The following is a 22,428-nucleotide window of genomic DNA, read 5'->3' as shown; positions in this document are numbered from 1 at the left end:
TCAAGTGGTTGTACACCCTTGAAACCCATAACCTTGATGGTCCTAAATGGTGGCCAATAAAAACAGCCTCACCGGTCCACAGTCCCACCATTCTAATACCATTCCCCTGTTTCCAGCAGCTTCCCATCCTCAAAAGACCATAAGCGGCTTGATCCTGGCCTCAAGTGGTCGCATGTGCTAGAATGGTATGTCACCAGCAGTGGTGTGGGGACATCAGGATCATGGACAGGTGAGTTTTCTTTTATTGGGTACAGGTTAGGACCATTGGGATTGTTGGTTCCTAGGCTAGAAAACCCCTTTTAAAATTCCATGTTATGAGGCTCCTTCATAAATGACATTTTTAAACCATGGATTTATAGGGCTAGTGCCTTTGTGGCTCTATCACCAGCACAGAATTCATTGGGCACAGATGAATTATGTACAGCAGAATATCCTATCTCTCCTCTCCTCTGCTTAAGGGTCAAATACTGCTTTTTTAAGAATGACATGTCTGAAGAAGGGATTTTTTTCCCCTGAAATGTGTTATCTTTGGATATTTATTTCTTTCCAATGATGCTTGATGCCCCATGTCATCTTCTCAGTTTGACATGACCCTAGCTGACATATAGGGTAGTGCAGTAACCTGGATTTTTGTTATGGTGTTTTCTTCCATGATTGCTTCCGACCCGGACTTGGTCCCAGCAAAGCATTCTCCAGTGTATACCGGACCCATGGAAAATGACCTATATGGATGTTATAACTGCTGTGTCTACGCATAATACAAGATGAGCACTATCGATTTGTGTAGAATGATTGTCTTCCATGGAGCAGATGAGATCTTCTAGCAAGACATTTCATACAGCTAGAAATGTCTGAAATTGACAAAGACTTCCAAGTACTAACCTGGCCCCCTGATTCCCTAGACTTGAACCCAATTGAATTGGACCCAGGACAGATGCTTGATGTCTGCCACTTGCAATTGGTCTCTTCTCAGAATGTACACCATTGGTAACAATATTATGATATCTATTCATCAGCCAACTTTAAATCCATTGAACTATCCAGGGATTAAGACCAATCTTTAATAATATATCTAAGGTAGGCAATATCCAAGGCACCACCTTTGTCCAGCATTTTTTGACATAGTCAAAAAAAATCAATAAGGTTAGTTTGACATGATCTGCCCTCAGTGAAGTCGTGATGTTTTGTATCCAACAAGTTGCTGGTGTTTAAGTGGTCAACTAATTTATTACTGACCATCCATGTCTGAAAATACTATCCACGTAGTCACTTCCGATTCAAGTGACAAATGCAAAAATATGGGCATCAGAATGGTATATGCCCATAATCATATTATATGAGACATTGTATCTGTTACAGACACTCTAAATGTGATGTTGTGTCCCGTTACATGAGATGTTTCATCTGTTACTGTCATGTTACATGGGATGTTGTATCTGTCATAGTCTTGTTACATGGGATGTTATATCTGTTATAGTCATGTTACATGGGATGTCGTATCTGTTATAGTCATGTTACATGGGATGTTGTATCTGTTACAGACATGTTACATGGGATGTTGTATCTGTTATAGTCATGCTACATGGGATGTTTCATCTTTTACAGTCATGTTACATGGGATGTTGTATCTGTAAGGCCTCATGCACACGACAGTTTTTTTTTCACGGTCCGCAAAAACGGGGTCCGTGGGTCCGTGATCCGTGACCGTTTTTTTCGTCCGTGGGTCTTCCTTGATTTTTGGAGGATCCACGGACATGAAAAAAAAGTCGTTTTGGTGTCCGCCTGGCCGTGCGGAGCCAAACGGATCCGTCCTGAATTACAATGCAAGTCAATGGGGACGGATCCGTTTGATGTTGACACAATAGGGTGCCATTTCAAACGGATCCGTCCCCATTGACTTTCAATGTAAAGTCTGGAGTTCTTTTATACCATCGGATTGGAGTTTTCTCCAATCCGATGGTATATTTTAACTTGAAGCGTCCCCATCACCATGGGAACGCCTCTATGTTAGAATATACTGTCGGATATGAGCTACTTCGTGAAACTCAGATCCGACAGTATATTCTAACACAGAGGCGTTCCCATGGTGATGGGGACGCTTCTAGTTAGAATACACTACAAACTTTGTACAAGACTGCCCCCTGCTGCCTGGCAGCACCCGATCTCTTACAGGGGGATATGATAGCACAATTAACCCCTTCAGGTGCGGCACCTAAAGGGGTTAATTGTACTATCATATTCCCCTGTAAGAGATCAGGGCTGCCAGGCAGCAGGGGGCAGACCCCCCCCCTCCCCAGTTTGAATATCGTTGGTGGCACAGTGTGCGCCCCCCATCGGGCCCCCCCTTCCTCCCTCTAATGTTAGAAATCATTGGTGGCACAGTGTGTGCCCACCATCGCCCCCTCCCTCTATTGTAATAAATCGTTGGTGGCACAGTGTGCGCCCACCATCGCCCCCCCTCCCTCCCTCTATTGTAATAAATCGTTGGTGGCACAGTGTGCGCCCACCATCGGCCCCCCTCCCTCTATAGCAGTAACAACATTGGTGGCAGTGTGCAGCCTCCCATTTCCCCCCCCCATCATTGGTGGCAGCGGAGTTCCGATCGGAGTCCCAGTTTAATCGCTGGGGCTCCGATCGGTAACCATGGCAACCAGGATGCTACTGTAGTCCTGGTTGCCATGGTTACTTAGCAATAGTACAATAGTAGAAGACTCATAGTTACCTACTTGCCGCTGCGATGTCTGTGTCCGGCCGGGAGCTCCACCTACTGGTTAGTGAAAGGTCTGTGCGGCGCATTGCTAAAGAACTGTCACTTACCAGTAGGAGGAGCTCTCGGCCGTTCACAGACATCGCAGCAGCAAGCAGGTAAGTATGAATCTTCTACTGTTGTACTATTGCTAAGTAACCATGGCAACCAGGGATGCAGTAGCTTCCTGGTTGCCATGGTTACCATTCGGAGCCCCAGCGATTAAACTGGGACTCCGATCGGAACTCCGCTGCCACCAATGATGGGGGGTGGGGGGGAATGGGAGGCCGCACACTGCCACCAATGTTGTTACTGCTATAGAGGGAGGGGGCCGATGGTGGGCGCACACTGTGCCACCAACGATTTATTACAATAGAGGGAGGGAGGGGGGGTGATGGTGGGCGCACACTGTGCCACCAACGATTTCTAACATTAGAGGGAGGGAGGGGGGGGCGATGGTGGGCACACACTGTGCCACCAACGATTTCTAACATTAGAGGGAGGAAGGGGGGCCCGATGGGGGGCGCACACTGTGCCACCAACGATATTCAAACTGGGGAGGGGGGGGTCTGCCCCCTGCTGCCTGGCAGCCCTGATCTCTTACAGGGGAATATGATAGTACAATTAACCTCTTTAGGTGCCGCACCTGAAGGGGTTAATTGTGCTATCATATCCCCCTGTAAGAGATCGGGTGCTGCCAGGCAGCAGGGGGCAGTCTTGTACAAAGTTTGTAGTGTATTCTAACTAGAAGCGTCCCCATCACCATGGGAACGCTTCTGTGTTAGAATATACTGTCGGATATGAGTTTTCACGAAGTGAAAACTTAGATCAGAAAAAGCTTTTATGCAGACGGATCTTCGGATCCGTCTGTATGAAAGCAACCTACGGCCACGGATCACGGACACGGATGCCAATCTTGTGTGCATCCGTGTTCTTTCACGGACCCATTGACTTGAATGGGTCCGTGAACCGTTGTCCGTCAAAAAAATAGGACAGGTCATATTTTTTTGACGGACAGGATACACGGATCACGGCCTCGGCTGCAAAACGGTGCATTTTCCGATTTTTCCACGGACCCATTGCAAGTCAATGGGTCCGCGAAAAAAAAAGGAAAGCGGCACAATGGCCATGGATGCACACAACGGTCGTGTGCATGAGGCCTTATAGTCATGTTACATGGGATGTTGTATCTGTTATATACATATTACATGGGCTGTTGTACCTCTTACAGTCATGTTACATGGGATGTTGTATCTGTTATAGTCATGTTACATGGGATGTTTCATCTTTTACAATCATGTTACATGAGATGGATCTGTTACTGTCATGTTACATGGGATGTTGTACTGTATCTGTCACTGTCATGTTACATGGGATTTGTACCTGTTATACTTATGTTACATGGGATGCTGTATCTTTTACAGTCATGTTAAATTGGATGTTGTACGTGTTATAGTCATGTTACATGGGATGTTGTATATGTTATATACATGTTACATTGGATGTTGTACCTGTTACAGTCATGTTACATGGGATGTTGTATATGTTATAGTCATGTTACATGGGATGCTGTATCTGTTATAGTCATGTTACATGGGATCTTGTATCTGTTAGAGACATGTTACATGGGATCTTGTATCTGTTACATGTGATGTTGTACCTACTACAGTTATGTTACATGGGATGTTTTACCTCTTACAATCATGTTACATGGGATGTTGTATCTGTTAGAGACATGTTACATGGGATGTTGTATCTGTTATAGTCATGTTACATGAGATGTTTCATCTATTACTGTCATGTTACATGGGATGTTGAATTTGTTAAATACATGTTACTTGGGATGTTTCATATTTTACAGTCATGCTACATGAGATTTATCTGTTACTGTCATGTTACATGGGATTTTGTACCGGTTATACATATGTTACATGGGATGCTGTATATTTTACAGTCATGTTACATGGGATATTGTACGTGTTACAGTCATATTACATGGGATGTTGTATCTGTTATACACATATTACATGGGATGTTGTACCTGTTACAGTTATGATACATGTGATGTTGTGTCTGTTACAGTCATGTTACATGGGATGTTGTACCTGTTACAGTTATGATACATGGGATGTTGTGTCTGTTACATTCATGTTACATGGGATGTTGTATCTGTTATAGTCATGTTACATGGGATGTTGTACCTGTTACAGTTATGTTACATGGGATGTTGTACCTGTTACAGTCATATTACATGGGATGTTGCATCTGTTATATACATGTTACATGGGATGTTTTATCTGTTATACACATGTTACATGGGATGTTGTATATTTTACAGTCATGTTACATGGGATGTTGTACGTGTTACAGTCATGTTACATGGGATGTTGTATCTGTTATATACATATTACATGGGATGTTGTACCTCTTACAGTCATGTTACATGGGATGTTGTATCTGGTATAGTCATGTTACATGGGATGTTGTACCTGTTACAGTTATGTTACATGGGATGTTGTACCTGTTACAGTTATGTTACATGGGATGTTGTACCTCTTACAGTCGTGTTACATGGGATGTTGTATCTGTTACATTCATGTTGCATGCGATGTTGTACCTGTTACAGTTATGTTATATGGGATGTTTTACCTCTTACAGTCATGTTGCATGCGATGTTGTACCTGTTACAGTTATGTTATATGGGATGTTTTACCTCTTACAGTCATGTTACATGGGATGTTGTACCTGTTACAGTTATGTTACATGGGATGTTGTACCTGTTACAGTTATGTTACATGGGATGTTGTACCTCTTACAGTCGTGTTACATGAGATGTTGTATCTGTTACATTCATGTTACATGGGATGTTGTACCTCTTACAGTCATGTTACATGGGATGTTGTATCTGTCATAGTCATGTTACATGGGATGTTGTATCTGTTGCATTCATGTTACATTGGATTTTGTATCTGTTATAGTAACATTATATAGGACTTTGTGTATTTTACATAAGTGTTATGCTGTTTTATAGTACAAAGGGAATGTGTCATCAGAAAATGACCTATTGTTTAAATTACATTTTTTTTTTTTTTTTTGAATTTTTGATGAGTTGTTTTTTCCACATCACTATCTATATCGAGAAAAGCATAATCCTTCAAGTTTCACACTGGCCACTGATTGATAATAAGTCATGATATCCTGTTCTGTATAAGTACCTTCTTAGTAGCTATCTTGTTATCGATATAGGCAGAATTACAACAACAAGTAACACCTCTATAGATAGCACAGGATCCACCATTCACAATAGGTGATATTACAGCTTATCAGATCCCTCCTGACCTGTGTACAGATCACAGAGCATGCCATGCCTAGAAAAGTCTCATATAGAAGTCAACGGGGTCAGCTCCTGTCCATTGTGTCTATGGTCCATGTAGCTGCTCTCAAACATTCTAAGAAAATTTTTAATAAAAAAATGTGATTTAAACAATAAGTCATTTTTCTGACAACACTTTCCCTTTATATTGTAAACTACTGAGTATTTCTTTTCCTGCACTCCACTGGTGGCACAAACCTGCTATATTACTTGAAGAGGAATTCTGAACACGCATATAAAATATGATAACTGGGATACCACTGTGCAAAAATTCTAGTTACTTGCATTGGCACACTACTTTTAGCAGGCTGTAATAAAGCTAAACTGACCGTGTGTTCTTTATTGCATCATTGAATGGCCCAGATCTCAGTAACTCACGTTTCTCATTGTTCTACAAATCTCATAGTTCAAGAAAGTGTTTTCTTCTTGCATTCTTCTCAGCGTAGTTTTCTTCTTAGCTTTTCTTACCGTAACTGGAATGAAAAGAAAGTAGGGGCGACAGTACAACCCAATTCCAACAAGGTAGAATTAAATTACTGTAAGAAATAGAAAAAATAGTTTTATGTGTTGGGTGTCATTATCCTTACTGCTGTAAGAACCTAAACAGCTAAAACTCAGTTGTTACTGTCAATTACTAAACTACATTTATGACTGTAGTTATTCTAAGTCCATACACAATTGTAGCTGTGCTAAAATGACTTACCTCTCACTGAATATTTCTTTACTGTTTATTATTTAGTGCCAACATATAACTCAGTGCTATACAAAGATCCTTACCAATCTCCTTTCTCCATCTCATACACAAATATAAGGGCCACAAAAATACAAGGAGAGCACACAGATGTTGCTGTAACTTTACCACATGACAACATCTGCTGTATGTGTACAGCAGATGTTGTATCCTTAAAGATGGCACCCTCTCCGGAGTGGGCACCATAGCCTTCAGGTGCCTGTTAATAATGCTGATAGTAGAAATATAACCCCTCAGATGTTGTGGTCAATTGTGACCATGAAATCTGAGCTGGATTTCCCCTGGAGCACTAGATTAAGGAAGCCATTCATTGCTGATGATTGTCACAGGTAATGGGGGGGAGGGGGGGGAGAGGTCTTTATAAATGTCCCCCAAAAACGTACCAGACCTTCTATCCGGTTTTGAAGGCACAGCCGTTCTGTAAAACCACCAGGAAACTGCAAAAATACCTCCTTTCTGAAGGTAGCAGCATGTTAATAGCGCATGGAAACATTTGTGTAATCTTTTATTGGGGAAATCATTCTGCATTCCTATCGCCACTGAGTTATTAGGTTACGCAGTATCTATGCCCATAATGACTTAATAACTTCATGCTGTTCCTACTTATACCTTAATTCCTAGCTTGCAGGATTTACACAAATCTCATTTTAGGATCACGCTGACCAATTAAGCTTTTTATTGTAAAGAGGATGCCAGATAGTATATTTTTATTTTTGTTTAGCATTAAGGCAACTCATTAAATTAGTGATCACCATGAGCAGGCTAAAATGACAAAATTAGCTGGTAAAATGGTAGAGCTTTCATTTACATTTGACCACTTTTAGTGTACAATCACATGGAGTGGCCATGCTGCGGGTAGGACGCTGCCACAACAGCATCATTTTAACATTTAAAGAAGTGCATTGTTTATTTGGTCTTCGTTGTTACCGCATTGCCATTAACAATGAAAAACAGACAAAAAGTGTGGTTCTATTTAGTTAATATGATGCTGTATAACACTCAGCCGCATGGTGGCTGCATCCCAATCACAGCATGTCCTCTCTGTGTGGTTGTACCCTTAGGCTACTTACAGATGAATGTGTTCATTCTGAGACACACTCTATGAGCAATATGTCCTGGCCTGAAGGTTGCTCTGACCACAGCATGTCCACTCTGTGTGGTTGTACCCTTAGGCTAGTTGCATATGAATGTGTTCATTCTGGGACACACACTCTATGAGCAATATTTCCTGGCCTGAAGGTTGCTTTGACCACAGCATGTCCAATCTGTGTGGTTGTACCCTTAGGCTAGTTGCAGATGAGCGTGTTCATTACAGGAAGCACACTCCATGAGCAATATTTCCTGGCCTGAACATTGCTCCAACCTTCCCAATGGGCACTCTATGTGGATGTACCCTTAGGCTAGTTGCAGATGAGCGTGTTCATTCTGAGAAACAAGCTCCATGAGCAATATTTCCTGGTCTATATGTTGCTCCAACTACAGCATGGCCTTTCTCTGTAACGGTACCCTTAGGCTAGTTGCAGATACGTGTGTTCATTCCAGGAAATACACCCCATGAGAGATTTCCTGGCCTGAATGGTGCTTTTACCATGAGATGGCCTTTCTGTGTGACTGTACCCTTAGGTTAGTTTCATATGAGCGTGTTCATTCCAGGAAACACACTCCATGAGAGATATTTTCGGGCCTGAACATTGTTCCAACCACAGCATGGCCTTTCTATGTGACTGTACCCTTAGGCTAGTTATGGATGAAAAATGCTTCATGAGAGATATTTTGTTGCCTAAATGCTGCTCCTGTGAAGTAAACTCACAACATTATAGTGATTTATAATGTTGTGAATTCCACTCTCACTACCGATCTACTGAACTGTAGTCACTGCATTATATGATAACAGTTCATTAGATCAGTGACGAGACTGGAATTTACAACATTATGAATTATTATAATGTTGTGAGTTCATTTCACAGGAGCAGTGTTCAGGCCAGGAAATATTGCTCACACGCGGAGCGTGCCTCCCGGAATGAACATGCTTCTCTGCAACTAGCCTTTGTTTGTATTGCAATGCCATAACATGGATATTACAGGAAGACCCTGAGGTGTGTCCTGGATAGATCTTGGTGAAACACAAAGAGCTGCAGTAATCTTAATACATTCAGTGAATTTACCAACTAGGCTCAACTTTAAATTGAACTAGCAGAAGGACTCGGCTTTGCACGGGTATATTTCATCTACTTCATTTAATTTTTGTGTGTGTCCACAGCGGTCGCCCCTTTATTAGTGACCTCCACAGTACCCTGTCTTGTTAACAGTGATTTCCACAATAACCCACTCCCTTAACAGTGACCTCCACAGAGCACTGTTCCCTTAAAATGTGACCTCCACAACACCCCTCCCCCTTTAAAGTGACCTCTACAGCACCCCGCCCCTTAACACTGGCCTGCCCCCTTATCAGAGACCTCAACAGCGCCCACCCCTTAACAGTGACCTCCACAGCAGCCCACACCTTTAATAGTGACCTCTCCAGAGGCCGCCCCTTTATTAGTGTCTTCCACAGTATCCCATCTCCTTAACAATGATTTCCACAATTCCCTATCCCCTTAACTGTGACCTCCACAGCATCCTGCCCCTAGGGTGGCAATAGGTCCGGTTTTAAGCCAGACAGTCCGTCTTTCAGACTCCCTGTACTCCATCCAGTGCAGGGCCTGGACGGATACAGGGATGTCCTTTTGAACAGCTCACTCTCAGACAGCAGCACTGTGCTGTCTGAGCGTTAGCTGCAGGGATAAAGTCACCCTCTCTCCCACTGCCGCAACTGACAGAAGTTTATTTTTACCTTCATTTTTTCAATCCCCTTCGGCTGCACAGTGGCAGAGGAGTGGCCTAACCAGGTCAGGGGTGTGGCTTAGCAGGACCTGGGGGTGGTGTTTTTAAGTCTATCTTTTGCACCTTAACTGTGACCTCCACAGCATCCTGCCCCTAGGGTGGCAATAGGTCCAGTTTTAGGCCGAACAGTCCGTCTTTCAGACTCCTTGTACTCCATCCAGTGCAGGGCCTGGACGGATACAGGGATGTCCTTTTGAACAGCTCACTCTCAGACAGCAGCACTGTGCTGTCTGAGCGTTAGCTGCAGGGATAAAGTCACCCTCTCTCCCACTGCCGCAACTGACAGAAGTTTATTTTTACCTTCATTTTTTCAATCCCCTTCGGCTGCACAGTGGCAGAGGAGTGGCCTAACCAGGTCAGGGGTGTGGCTTAGCAGGACCTGGGGGTGGTGTTTTTAAGTCTATCTTTTGCCCCTTAACTGTGACCTCCACAGCACTCCGCTCCCTTAACAGTGTCATCCACAGCGCCCTTCCCCTTTAAAGCTGACCTACAGCAGTGAAGAAAAATGGCTGGGTTGTTATGGTAACCTGTAAAACTGTGTATGTGGAGACTAAGGGCCTGTGAGCTTCTATTGGCTAATGCATGTTTTGGAATATCTCAGGAACGGTACATGCTCGAGACCAGGTCTAAAAACTTCCTGGATACCTAATGTACCTGTGTGCCAAATTTCATGATTGTAAATGCGACGATGCGGATTCTTTAGCAGACATGCACACATACATACACTCAGCTTTGTATATTAGATTAAAGAGAAGCTTCCAGTAACTGCTGAAAAAATCTAAGCTAACAAAATGCTCCTGACATATTGCTGGCTGACAGCAAATGAATGCTACTGTGCCCCCTAATAATATGGCCTTAAGTATGAAGACTAGTGCTGAGAGGAGCTGAGCAACCAATCAGATCAATTCTTTCATTTTCAAACCGGTTCTGGAAGTATAAAGACAGTGATATCAATCTTTGCTATGGGCAACATCTCCTGTTCTTCTCTGTGGTAGCATGGATACGTAAGATCTAGAGATGATCGAATCGAATCCCACAAATTTCCTGATACATTCGATTTGCCTCGAAGTCGAATTTCCTTGTGCTATGTGGTAGCAAATTGATTTACCTGAAATAGTGTAAAAAACAAAAAAATTCAAACTTACCACCTCCATTTGCTCGCGACAAGCCGCCAACCGCCATCTTGATTGAAGATCTCGGCCAAAATCCCGTGCGGGGTGACGTATGATGTAAGGGAGCTCAAAGGTCTGTCTACCACAAAAGAAGAAACCAGAATTGTAAGGGGGCTAATAGTAAGTGAAAAAAAAGTAAAAAAAAAATAAAAAAATGGAAAGTTTAAATCACCACCCTCTTCTGAATTTTACATATAAAATCATATGAAAAATGAAAAATAAATATATTAGGTATCACCACGTCCAAAAAAGTATTACTTTTTTTAAACATTTTCCTGCGTGGTGAAAACCGTGACATAAAAAACGAAAAACACATAATTCACCATTTCACATTACCCCCCCCCCCCTTCCCCAAATAACAGCAATAAAGAAGTCTTACCCACCACAAAAATGGTACCAACAAACCCTTACACAGCTCTGTAGACTGAAATATAAAAAAAAGTTATGGCTGTCAGAAAATGGTGATGCAAAGAAAATTTAGTTTTTAGTTTTTTAGGTTTTTATTTTTTTTAAAGTAATAAAACTAAATAAAAACTATACAAGTGTGTGTATTGCCGTAATTGTATTAAGCTGCAGAATGAACTCCTTCATATCAAAACTCCAGTTTTACAAGACATGGTCAATAAAATGATGCCATTAAAAAGTGCAAAAAAAAAAATCCCCCATATGTGAATGGAAAAATAAAAAAGTTATGGCTATTGGAATAGGGGAAGGAAAAAAAATAAAAAAAAATGAAAATAGGCCTGGTCTTTAATGGGGGGCACGTGTCCGTGCGCAAATCCATGAGCAGATGATGTAATCAGATGAGCAGATGATGTAATCAGTGATGCATCCGTGAAGCTGTCCATGAAGTATCCGTGTTGGGTCCGTGGGGCAGTTTTTTGCTGTCCGTGTGCCATCCGTGTTTCACTGACACTGAACAGCTGAAAAAAAAAAAATCAAAGCATCTCTTCTTAATGATCCATGAAACACGGATGGCATCCGTGTTGCATCCGTGGTTTTCACAGACCCATAGACTATAATGGACGTGATGGATCCGTGAACACTGACAAAACAGAGCGCGCATCCGTGCTAAAAACACTGACCCACGGACAAGACTAAAACACTGATGTCTGAATACACACATTAAAATGAATGGGGACGCGTGCTGTCCGTGGGGACAGTGACGTGTGAATGAGGCTTAATGAGCATTTGGATTGTCAGCTCCTCGGCTGGTCAACTGTTTTAAGGCTATAAGTCTACAGATTTCTTGTTTTTCAGTTTCTAAAGTTTCAGTAATACAATCAAGCTTCACAAAGTCGTCACATTGCCAATATTGGCCTGAAATGGAGTAAGACACAAACACTGATGCATTACTGAATCTTCATAGTGTAAGTACAGTGAATGGCTATTGATTTGTCCACTTATATATCACATAGAATGACAACAGAAAGGCTGAAATGACAATACATTTAACAATGATGTATCATAATAGCGCCGAGCACCTTAGCCATTTTACATTATAGATCCTCTCTTCTGCTCTTTTGTTTATAGGAGCTGAATTAATATTGTTCCCCTCCGCCACATACATTGGCATCTATGCCAGCAGCCCAGGTGACTGCCAAGCAATCTTATTATACCGCACGTTTATCGGTACAGAAGATACCATTGCAGGCAGACGCCTATGATCAGGGGCCCAAATACCCCACCACAACAATGATGCAGTGATGTTGGTTCTGTGAGGATGCCATCATGCTAGACTGTCTGGATATACTGTATATAGCTAATACATGGAATGGTATCACTATTCATGGCAGTATGTGAAAAAAATAGGGATGTGCTCTTAAAAATATAAGGGGCCTAACAGGGTCCCAAACACAAGTTTTCAGCAAATGACATTACAAATAAACCACTAAAGACAAGTAAATTTCCTAAATTTCATTTCCGGTCCAAATCAGTCGAATCAGTCATCAGATTTAATTCAATTAGACTAAATTCAGTCTGAATCAAAAGAGTCCTAATGAAGAGTCAAGTATGACACTCAGAGGTCTCCTTGGACTGTATCCAACCCCTTTGAAGCTCTTTAACACCAAGACACCATTAGTAATGTCAAAATGTCAGTGTCTTCTATGGCTACGGGTAAATAGAGGCGTTAGGATAACACGCGGTGCTGTCAGATTTGTATGTTTTTTTATTTTTTTTTTTAAAGGGAACCTGTCACCATTAAAATGTGAATTCATCTGCAGGCAGCATGTTATAGGGCAGGGGGAGCTGAGCGGATTGATATATCATCTTATGGGAAAAGATTCAGTATAACTTGTGTTTTATTCTTTAAATCTCTGCTCATTCTGGCCTTTGAAGTCCAGGAGGCGGTCCTATCAGTGATTGACAGCTATCTGAGGGATAGCCATAGAGGGATGGCTGTCAATCACCACCACGTGAGAATTTGTACGTTTTCTTCATTCAAGATGGCTATGACGGCCTCTCCATGATGGATGAGGTGAGTGTATTTAATTTTTTGTATTAACCCCCTGATAGGCTGAATGTGGCATCTGAGAGGCTAAATGGTAGGGGGCGGGGCGTGAAACCACCATCCCCCATCATTGCGCCAGCTCCGTACAATGGAATGTGATTCGTTAAGAATTTATTCGTAATCGAATCAAATTTCTTGTCAAAGTTCAGCGACGCAGCCAAATCAATTTTTTAAAAACGTCGCTCACCTCTACTGTGTTCACATCATGATTTAGCTTTCCGTTCTGATCCGTCAGGAGAACAGAAAAAAGAAATCCTTTATTTTGAGCATCAGTTTGCACTAAAAATAATTGATGCATCTTTTTTGAGCATCAGTTAGGATCAGTTTGTGTCACTTCTGTCAGAGATCAGTTATTTCTGACAGGAGAAGGAGTCCTGCATGCACGTCTTTTGTTCCCGCCAAAAAGATCTGATCTCTGACAGAAGTGACACAAACGGACACAAACTGATGAGATCTGTAAGATATTTGTACTTATGTCCAGCATTCTCTTAGTTAAAGTTCTCTCATTTTCTATATGACTGTGGCCTTTCCCTGGCACATACCGTGTTCCCTATTGGAACAGTGGCCGGGCCTGGCTCGCTATACTCTCTGTACTGTCCTGTCCAGCCTTCATCTTAGAGAGAGTTTTCAGTGCGGCAGGTGGCATTGTGACACCCAAACGGACAAAAGTGTCCTCCATCAGTGGATAAAAAAATCACTTTTGTCAGAATGAATCAGGCATGGATCCGTGAAGATTTTCACACACCTCCGGTTGAGGCCGATGAATACATCTACCATCGCTGATGGAGCTCCATCATGCCATTGCTGCTGTCTGCCTGCCTGCCATCATGTTCCATACCGTATGGCTGCTGCTGCTAGTCCCTGCTGCCACTACCATTACCATTAATGCTACACAGCTGCCCCCACTACTACTACTACCATAACACAGCTGCCCCCACCACTGCTACTACTACTACCATAACACAGCTGCCCCCACCACTGCTACTACCATAACACAGCTTCCCCCAGCACTGCTACTACCATAACACAGCTGCCCCCACCACTGCTACTACCATAACACAGCTGCCCCCACCACTGCTACTACCATAACACAGCTGCCCCCACTACTACTACTACCATAACACAGCTGCCCCCACTACTACTACTACTACCATAACACAGCTGCCCCCCACTACTACTACTATAACACAGCTGCCCACACCACTGCTACTACCATAACACAGCTGCCCCCACCACTGCTACTACCATAACACAGCTGCCCCCACCACTGCTACTACCATAACAGCTGCCCCACCACTGCTACTACCATAACACAGCTGCCCCACCACTGCTACTACCATAACACAGCTGCCCCACCACTGCTACTACCATAACACAGCTGCCCCCACTACTACTACCATAACACAGCTGCCCCAGCACTGCTACTACCATAACACAGCTGCACCCACCACTGCTACTACCATAACACAGCTGCCCCCACTACTGCTACTACCATAACACAGCTGCCCCCACTACTACTACTACCATAACACAGCTGCCCCCACTACTACTACTACTACCATAACACAACTGCACCCACTACTGCTACTACCATAACACAGCTGACCCCACTACTACTACCATAACACAGCTGCACCCACTACTGCTACTACCATAACACAGCTGCCCCTACTACTACTACTACCATAACACAGCTGCACCCACTACTGCTACTACCATAACACAGCTGCCCCCACTACTGCTACTACCATAACACAGCTGCATCCACTACTGCTACTACCATAACACAGCTGCCCCCACTACTACTACTACCATAACACAGCTGCACCCACTACTGCTACTACCATAACACAGCTGCCCCCACTACTACTACTACCATAACACAGCTGCCCCCACCACAGCTACTACCATAACACAGCTGCACCCACTACTACTACTACCATAACACAGCTGCCCCCACTACTGCTACTACCATAACACAGCTGCATCCACTACTACTACTACCATAACACAGCTGCCCCCACTACTACCACTACCATAACACAGCTGCACCCACTACTGCTACTACCATAACACAGCTGCCCCCACTACTACTACTACCATAACACAGCTGCCCCCACTACTACTACTACCATAACACAGCTGCCCCCACCACTGCTACTACCATAACACAGCTGCCCCCACCACTGCTACTACCATAACACAGCTTACCCCACTACTACTACTACTACTACCATAACACAGCTGCACCCACTACTACTACTACCATAACACAGCTGCCCCCACTACTGCTACTACCATAACACAGCTGAACATCCATCTGGTGCCTTGTCTGCTATATGTTGTGCTGCTACTGCTGGTGCTACTATTGCAGGCAGTTATTACCCCTACACACCTTACCTACATCCACACTGTACTACTGCTGCTCCAGGCTTGTTCAAATTCAGAACAAGCCCCTGTTTCTTCTAACAACTAACCCCTGTGTGTGTAAATACAGTAATGCATAATGTTAACATAAGAGATAATGAAAATATATTTTAAAAAATCTCAGGCCAATTGGAGCATATCTGATTTGTGTAGTGTCGATTGAAATTCGACAAATCGAACACAAAACATCAAAAAGTCAATTCTTCACTATTGCACAATGTTGTCAATCCTTTTAAGACCAGTTGATTTTCTATTTTTTTTTCTACTCCCATCCCTCCCAAATCCATAACTTTTTTTCATTCACATAGCTGTATGAGAGCTTGTTTTTTGCGGCACAAGATGTACTTTCTAATGGCACCATTCACAGTTGCATACCATGTGGTGGGAATCGTAAATATATATTTTTTCAAATGGGGTGGAATTATTAAAAAACACTATTCCGCCAATCATTATTATTTTTTTTTTGTGGGGGGGGGGGGCCTTTCCTATGTGGTAAAACTGACTTGTTACTTTTATTCTCTGGGTCAGTAAGATTACAACTATACCACATATATAGCTTTTCTACCATTTTAATACTGAAAAAATAATAAAAAAAACTTTGGAGAATGTTTTTTTTCCTTTGCATGCCATATTCTTACCACATAACTTTTTTATTTTCCTGTGTACGGAGCTGTGTGACAGCAAGGGCTCCGAAGTAACTGTTCCGCAGAGGCTGTGGCACGCTACCTCTGGCTGCCCACATTCTCGTCGGGGGGAGCCAGTACACGGCCGGGAGTGTGCGCTCCCGGTGTTTAACCTCCCAGATGCAGGGGTCACATTGATGGTTAAATTACGCAATCAACGTTATCATCAGTCGCATACATTAGTCCTGGGTGCCTGCTGTTTAAAATGTGTGCGGAGCTGGCCCCATTTTTAAATGCTGACGTAAATTTACGTGGGGCGGTGGGGAAGGGGTTAAAAGAGGGGATACTACACAATGGTGGACATGGCCTTGTGCCAACTCTTTTGAGGTGCACTGCAGCTGTCAAGTTCTAAATGATTTTTTTTTTTCATGAAATGGTAAAATGTCTCACTTTCAACATCTGATATGTGTTCCATTGTGCAGAACAGGGATCGGCAACCTCCGGCACTCCAGCTGCTGTGAAACTACAACTCCCAACATGCAAACTTACTGGACTGTTCTTTTGACTCCCACAGAAGTGACAGGAGTATTCTGGGAGTTGTAGTTTCACAGCAGCTGGAGTGCCGGAGGTTGTAGAGCAGGCATCCTCAAACTGCGGCCCTCCAGTTGTTGCAAAACTACAACTCCCAGCATGCCCGAACAGCCTACAGGTATCAGCCTACAGCAGGGCATTGTGGGAGTTGTAGTTTTACAACAGCTGGAGGGCCGCGGTTTGAGGATGCCTGTTGTAGAGAATGCATTCTGATTTACACTTCACACAGCGCCCCAGCCTTCTTGGGATTGGGGCTGTATATCTTCTGCAGGTTTTACACCGTCCACGTCCTCTACAATATTCTATCGGAATGTTCTCTCTCCAGCCTAGTTAGTCAAACGTTTGGACTCAATTCTGCATTAGATTATTCTATATCCTATATTCAGATGGCTTCTTTTTCTATCAGTTATTAGAATTTTTGACATTAGGAAATACAAGAGACTTCTCAGAATTTAGGGGGAGGGGGGTCTACATTGGGGTATCTACATCAATTTAGATTGTGATCAGCGAGTGATAATGTGTGTAAAGCTCTACGGAATATATCAGTGCTATACAGTATAAGGGCTTGTTCACACGACCGTTTGGCTTTTTCAGTGTTTTGCGGGCCGTTTTTAACGGTTCTGTTTTTCCGTTTTTTGTTTAAGTAGTGTTTCCGGTTCCATTCCGTTTTTCTGTTCCGTTTTTCCGTATATGGCAAAACATAGAAAAAATTGGCATGGGCATAATATTTTCAATAGATGGTTCCGCAAAAAAACGGAACGGATACGGAAGACATACGGAGTACATTCCATATGTGTTCCGTTTTTTTTTCTGACCCATTGACTTGAATGGAGCCACGGAACGTGATTTGCGGGCAATAAGGCCTCTTTCACACGACCCTTTGTTTTTCCCGCTTGCGGGCCGTTTTTTGCATTCCGTATACGGTTACTATACGGAACCATTCATTTTAATGGTTCCGCAAAAAAACGGAATGTATTCCGTATACATTCCGTTTCCGTATATCCGTTTTTCCGTTCCGTTGAAAGATAGAACATGTCCTATTATTGCCAGCAAATCACGTTCTGTGGCTCCATTCAAGTCAATGGGTCAGCAAAAAAAACTGAACAAATACGGAATGTACTCCGTATGTCTTCAGTATCCGTTCCGTTTTTGCGGAACCATTCATTGAAAATTTTATGCCCAGCCCAATTGTTTCTATGTAATTACTGTATGCCATACGGAAAAACGGACAGCAAAACACTGAAAAAGCCATACGGCCGTGTGAAAGAGGCCTAATACAACATAGTCTATCTTTGAACGGAATGGAAAAACGTAACTATTATTATTATTATTATTTATTATTTAAGCGCCATTCATTCCATAGCGCTGTACATATGATAAGCGGTGCACATACATAACAGACAATTGTACTAATCATAAACAAGATGAGTTACAAACTGGTACAGAAGGAGAGAGGGCCCTGCCCGTGAGGGCTTACAATCTACATGGTATGGGAAAAGGACACAGTAGGTGCGGGTTGAGTTGGTCATGGCGGTATAGAGGCAGCAGGGTCATTGGTTGTAGGCTTGTCTGAGGTGGGTTTTCAGGTTTCTTTTGTAGGATTCCACTGTAGGTGAGAGTCTGATATGTTGGGGTAGCGAGTTCCAGAGTATGGGGGATGCACGGGAGAAATCTTGGAGTCGATTGTGGGAAGAGGCGATAAGAGGAGAGGAGAGAAGGAGGTCTTGTGAGGATCGGAGAGTGCGTGTGGGGATGTATCGGGAAAGTAGCTCAGAGATATAGGGAGGGGACAGGTTATGGACGGCCTTGTATGTGTTTGTCAGTACTTTGAAGTGGATTCGTTGGGCAATGGGGAGCCAGTGAAGGGATTGGCAGAGGGGAGAGGCAGAGGAGTAATAAGGTGAGAGGTGGATTAGTCGGGCAGCGGAGTTGAGGATAGATTGGAGGGGTGCGAGGGTGCTAGATGGAAGGCCACAGAGGAGAATGTTGCAGTAGTCTAGGCGCGAGATAATGAGGGCATGTACGAGCATTTTCGCAGATTCAAAGTTAAGGAAAGCACGGATGCGGGAGATGTTTTTGAGTTGGAGGCGGCAGGTGGTGGAAAGGGCTTGGATGTGCGGTCGGAAGGAAAGGGCAGAATCTAAGGTCACTCCAAGGCAACGGGCTTTTTTGACTGGGGATAATGTACAGCCATTGATCGTGATAGATAGGTATGTTGGGGGGGTTGAACAAGATGGGGGAAAGATTATGAATTCTGTCTTATCCATGTTAAGTTTAAGAAAGCGAGAGGCGAAGAAGGATGATATGGAAGATAGACATTGTGGGATTCTTGATAGTAAGGTGGTGATGTCTGGACCAGAAAGGTAGATTTGTGTGTCATCAGCATAGGAGTGATACTGAAAGCCATGGGACTCTATGAGCTGTCCCAGGCCAAAAGTGTAGATTGAGAAGAGCAGGGGTCCTAGGACAGAGCCTTGCGGGACACCAACAGAGAGGGCATGAGACGAGGAGGTGGTGCGGGAGTGGGAGACGCTAAACGTCCGGTCTGTGAGGTATGATGTGATCCAGGAGAGAGCCAGGTCAGTGATGCCAAGAGATGAGAGAGTTTGCAACAGAAGGGTGTGGTCAACAGTGTCGAAGGCAGAGGACAGGTCAAGGAGAAGGAGGACAGAGTATTGTTTCTTGGTTTTGGCTGTCAGTAGGTCATTGGTGACTTTGGTAAGGGCAGTGTCGGTTGAGTGGTGGGTTCGGAAGCCGGATTGTAGGCGGTCAAAGAGGGAGCAAGAGGAGAGGTGGGAGGACAGTTCAGAATGGACATGTTGTTCAAGTAGCTTTGAGGCATATGGAAGAAGTGATATGGGGCGATAACTGGACAAGGAAGATGGGTCAAGTGAAGGCTTTTTGAGGATGGGTGTAATGATAGCATGTTTAAAAGCAAAGGGGAAGACACCAGAGTTTAGTGATAGATTGAAGAGATGAGTTAGGGCTGGGAAAAAACACTGGGGTGAGGTTAGGGATGAGGTGGGATGGGATCAGGTCAAGTGCACAGGTGGTGAGATGTGATCTGGAGAGTAGAGTGGAGAGTTTTTCTTCTGTAATGGTGGAGAAGCGGGTTTTAGGGGGAGAGGACCGAGCAGATGTGTAGAGGGTCTGTGGGGACTGTGTAGTAAAGCTTTCTCTGATGTGGACTATGTTTTGTTTGAAATATTTGGCAAAGTCCTCAGCTGAGAAGAGAGGAGAGGGTGGGGGCGCTGGGGGGCGGAGAAGGGAGTTAAAAGTGCTAAAAAGTTGTTTAGGGCTGTGTGACAGGGAAGATATGAGAGATGAGAAGTAGGCCTGTTTTGCATCAGCGAGTGAGGATTTGAATATGAGAAGGGATTGCTTGTATGCAGTGAGATGATCTATAGAAGGGGATTTTTTCCATCGTCGCTCAGCAGCCCTGGAAGCTTGTCTGTGTTTCTTGGTCAGGTTGGTGTGCCAGGGTTGTCTGTTGATTTTCCGGATTTTGTTATGTGTGAGGGGGGCAACAGTGTCCAGAGCTGTACTTATTGTGGTGTTGTATAGGGTGGTAGCAGCTTCTGGGTCTTGGAGGCAACAGATGGTAGAGAGTGGGAGAAGAGAGTCAGAAAGCAAGCGAAGGTCGAGATGTTTAAGGTTCCTGCGGGGGTGTGCTGGTGTGTAGACCGGGGGGGCTACAGAAGAGACCAGTGAAGAGAAGGTGAGTAGGTTGTGGTCGGATAGGGGGAGAGGCGAGTTAGAAAGGTTAGATAGGGAGCAAAAGCGGGTAAAGATCAGATCCAGAGTGTGACCATCTCTGTGGGTGGGAGCTGAGGACCACTGTGATAGGCCGAAGGAGGAAGAGAGCGACAGAAGTTTAGAGGCGGCCGAGTGGCAGGTGTCAATAGGGATGTTGAAGTCACCCATGATGATAGTGGGGATGTCGGCAGAAAGAAAGTGTAGTAGCCAGGTGTTGAAGTGGTCAAGAAAGATGGTTGCTGGGCCTGGAGGGCTGTAAATGACAGCTACTTGAAGGTTGGAGGGAGAGTAGATGCGAACAGAGTGTACTTCAAATGAGGTGAGCGTAATGGAGGGTGGCAGTGGAGTTGGGCTGTAGGAACAGGTGTCTGATAGGAGAATACCAACTCCTCCACCATGTTTGCAGCCGGGGCGGGGGGTGTGAGTGAATTGAAATCCACTATAAGAGAGTGCAGCAGGGGAGGAGGTGTCTGAGGGTGTCAGCCATGTTTCTGTGAGACCCAGAAAGGAAAGGTTTTGAGAGATAAACAGTTCGTGAATGTATGACAGTTTGTTACGGACAGAGCGCGCGTTCCATAATGCTCCTGCAAGAGGAGCCAAAGGGGCAGGGGTCAGAGGAATGGTAATTAGGTTTAAGGGGTTGCAGGAATTTGTAGAAAGAGATTTGTAGTGGGACATGGAGGTGATGGTGGGGATTTGCTGAGGGGGTCCTGGATTTGGAGAGATATCACCAGCAGTAAGGAGAAGCAGAGAAAGTGTTAACAGGTGGGAATAAGAGAGGGCATGAGGTGTCTGTGTGTGTTTGGAAAGGAAGTGTTTTATGTTTGCAAACAGGTTTGTGCAAGCGATCAGATGAGAAGGTAAGATGGAAGAAGAGATGAATAGTTCCTTGCTGGGTGAATGGATGTGGGGGTATTTCAGGAGGTTGTGGAAAAGTAGGAGGAGTAAGAGGAAAAATTTAAACATTGTTCGCATTGACTATGTCTAATTACCTGTGGTCCCCTTCTGGTCCCATTCTGGTATAATTCAGACTGTGCACTTAAGGAGTTGCACTTGAGAGATGTTGCATGTGGAAAGACCAAGGTCTGGAAGACCATGGATCTTAGATTTATACCACTCAGTGATCAATCAGGTGTGACCAGGAGGGAAGGGGGCTACATATGGACTAATCAAGGGAGGACCAGATACAGGGGTGAAGTAGTGTAAACAAATACTCAATAAATCCAGCAGGAAAAGAGACATTAATAGTTCAATGCGAACATACCAAGATTTAGAAGGAGAGATGAGAGGGGGTGGACAATATCAGACTGGAAAAGCTGGGTGTAGCAGTAAGGTTCAATGCGAACATAACAAGATTTAGAAGAAGAGATGAGAGGGGGTGGACAATATCAGACTGGAAAAGCTGGGTGTAGCAGTAAGGTTCAATGCGAACATACCAGGGTTTAGAAGGAGAGATGAGAGGGGGTGGACAATATCAGACTGGGAAAGCTGGGTGTAGCATTCAATATAAAGGGAATGCATACAATATAAAGGGAATGCATACGGAGTACATTCCGTTTTTGTTTTTTTTGCAGGACCATAGAAATGAATTGTT

This window comes from Bufo gargarizans, chromosome 4, assembly GCF_014858855.1.
Source record: "Bufo gargarizans isolate SCDJY-AF-19 chromosome 4, ASM1485885v1, whole genome shotgun sequence".
Lineage (NCBI taxonomy): Eukaryota > Metazoa > Chordata > Amphibia > Anura > Bufonidae > Bufo > Bufo gargarizans.
This window is presented reverse-complemented; position numbering follows the sequence as displayed.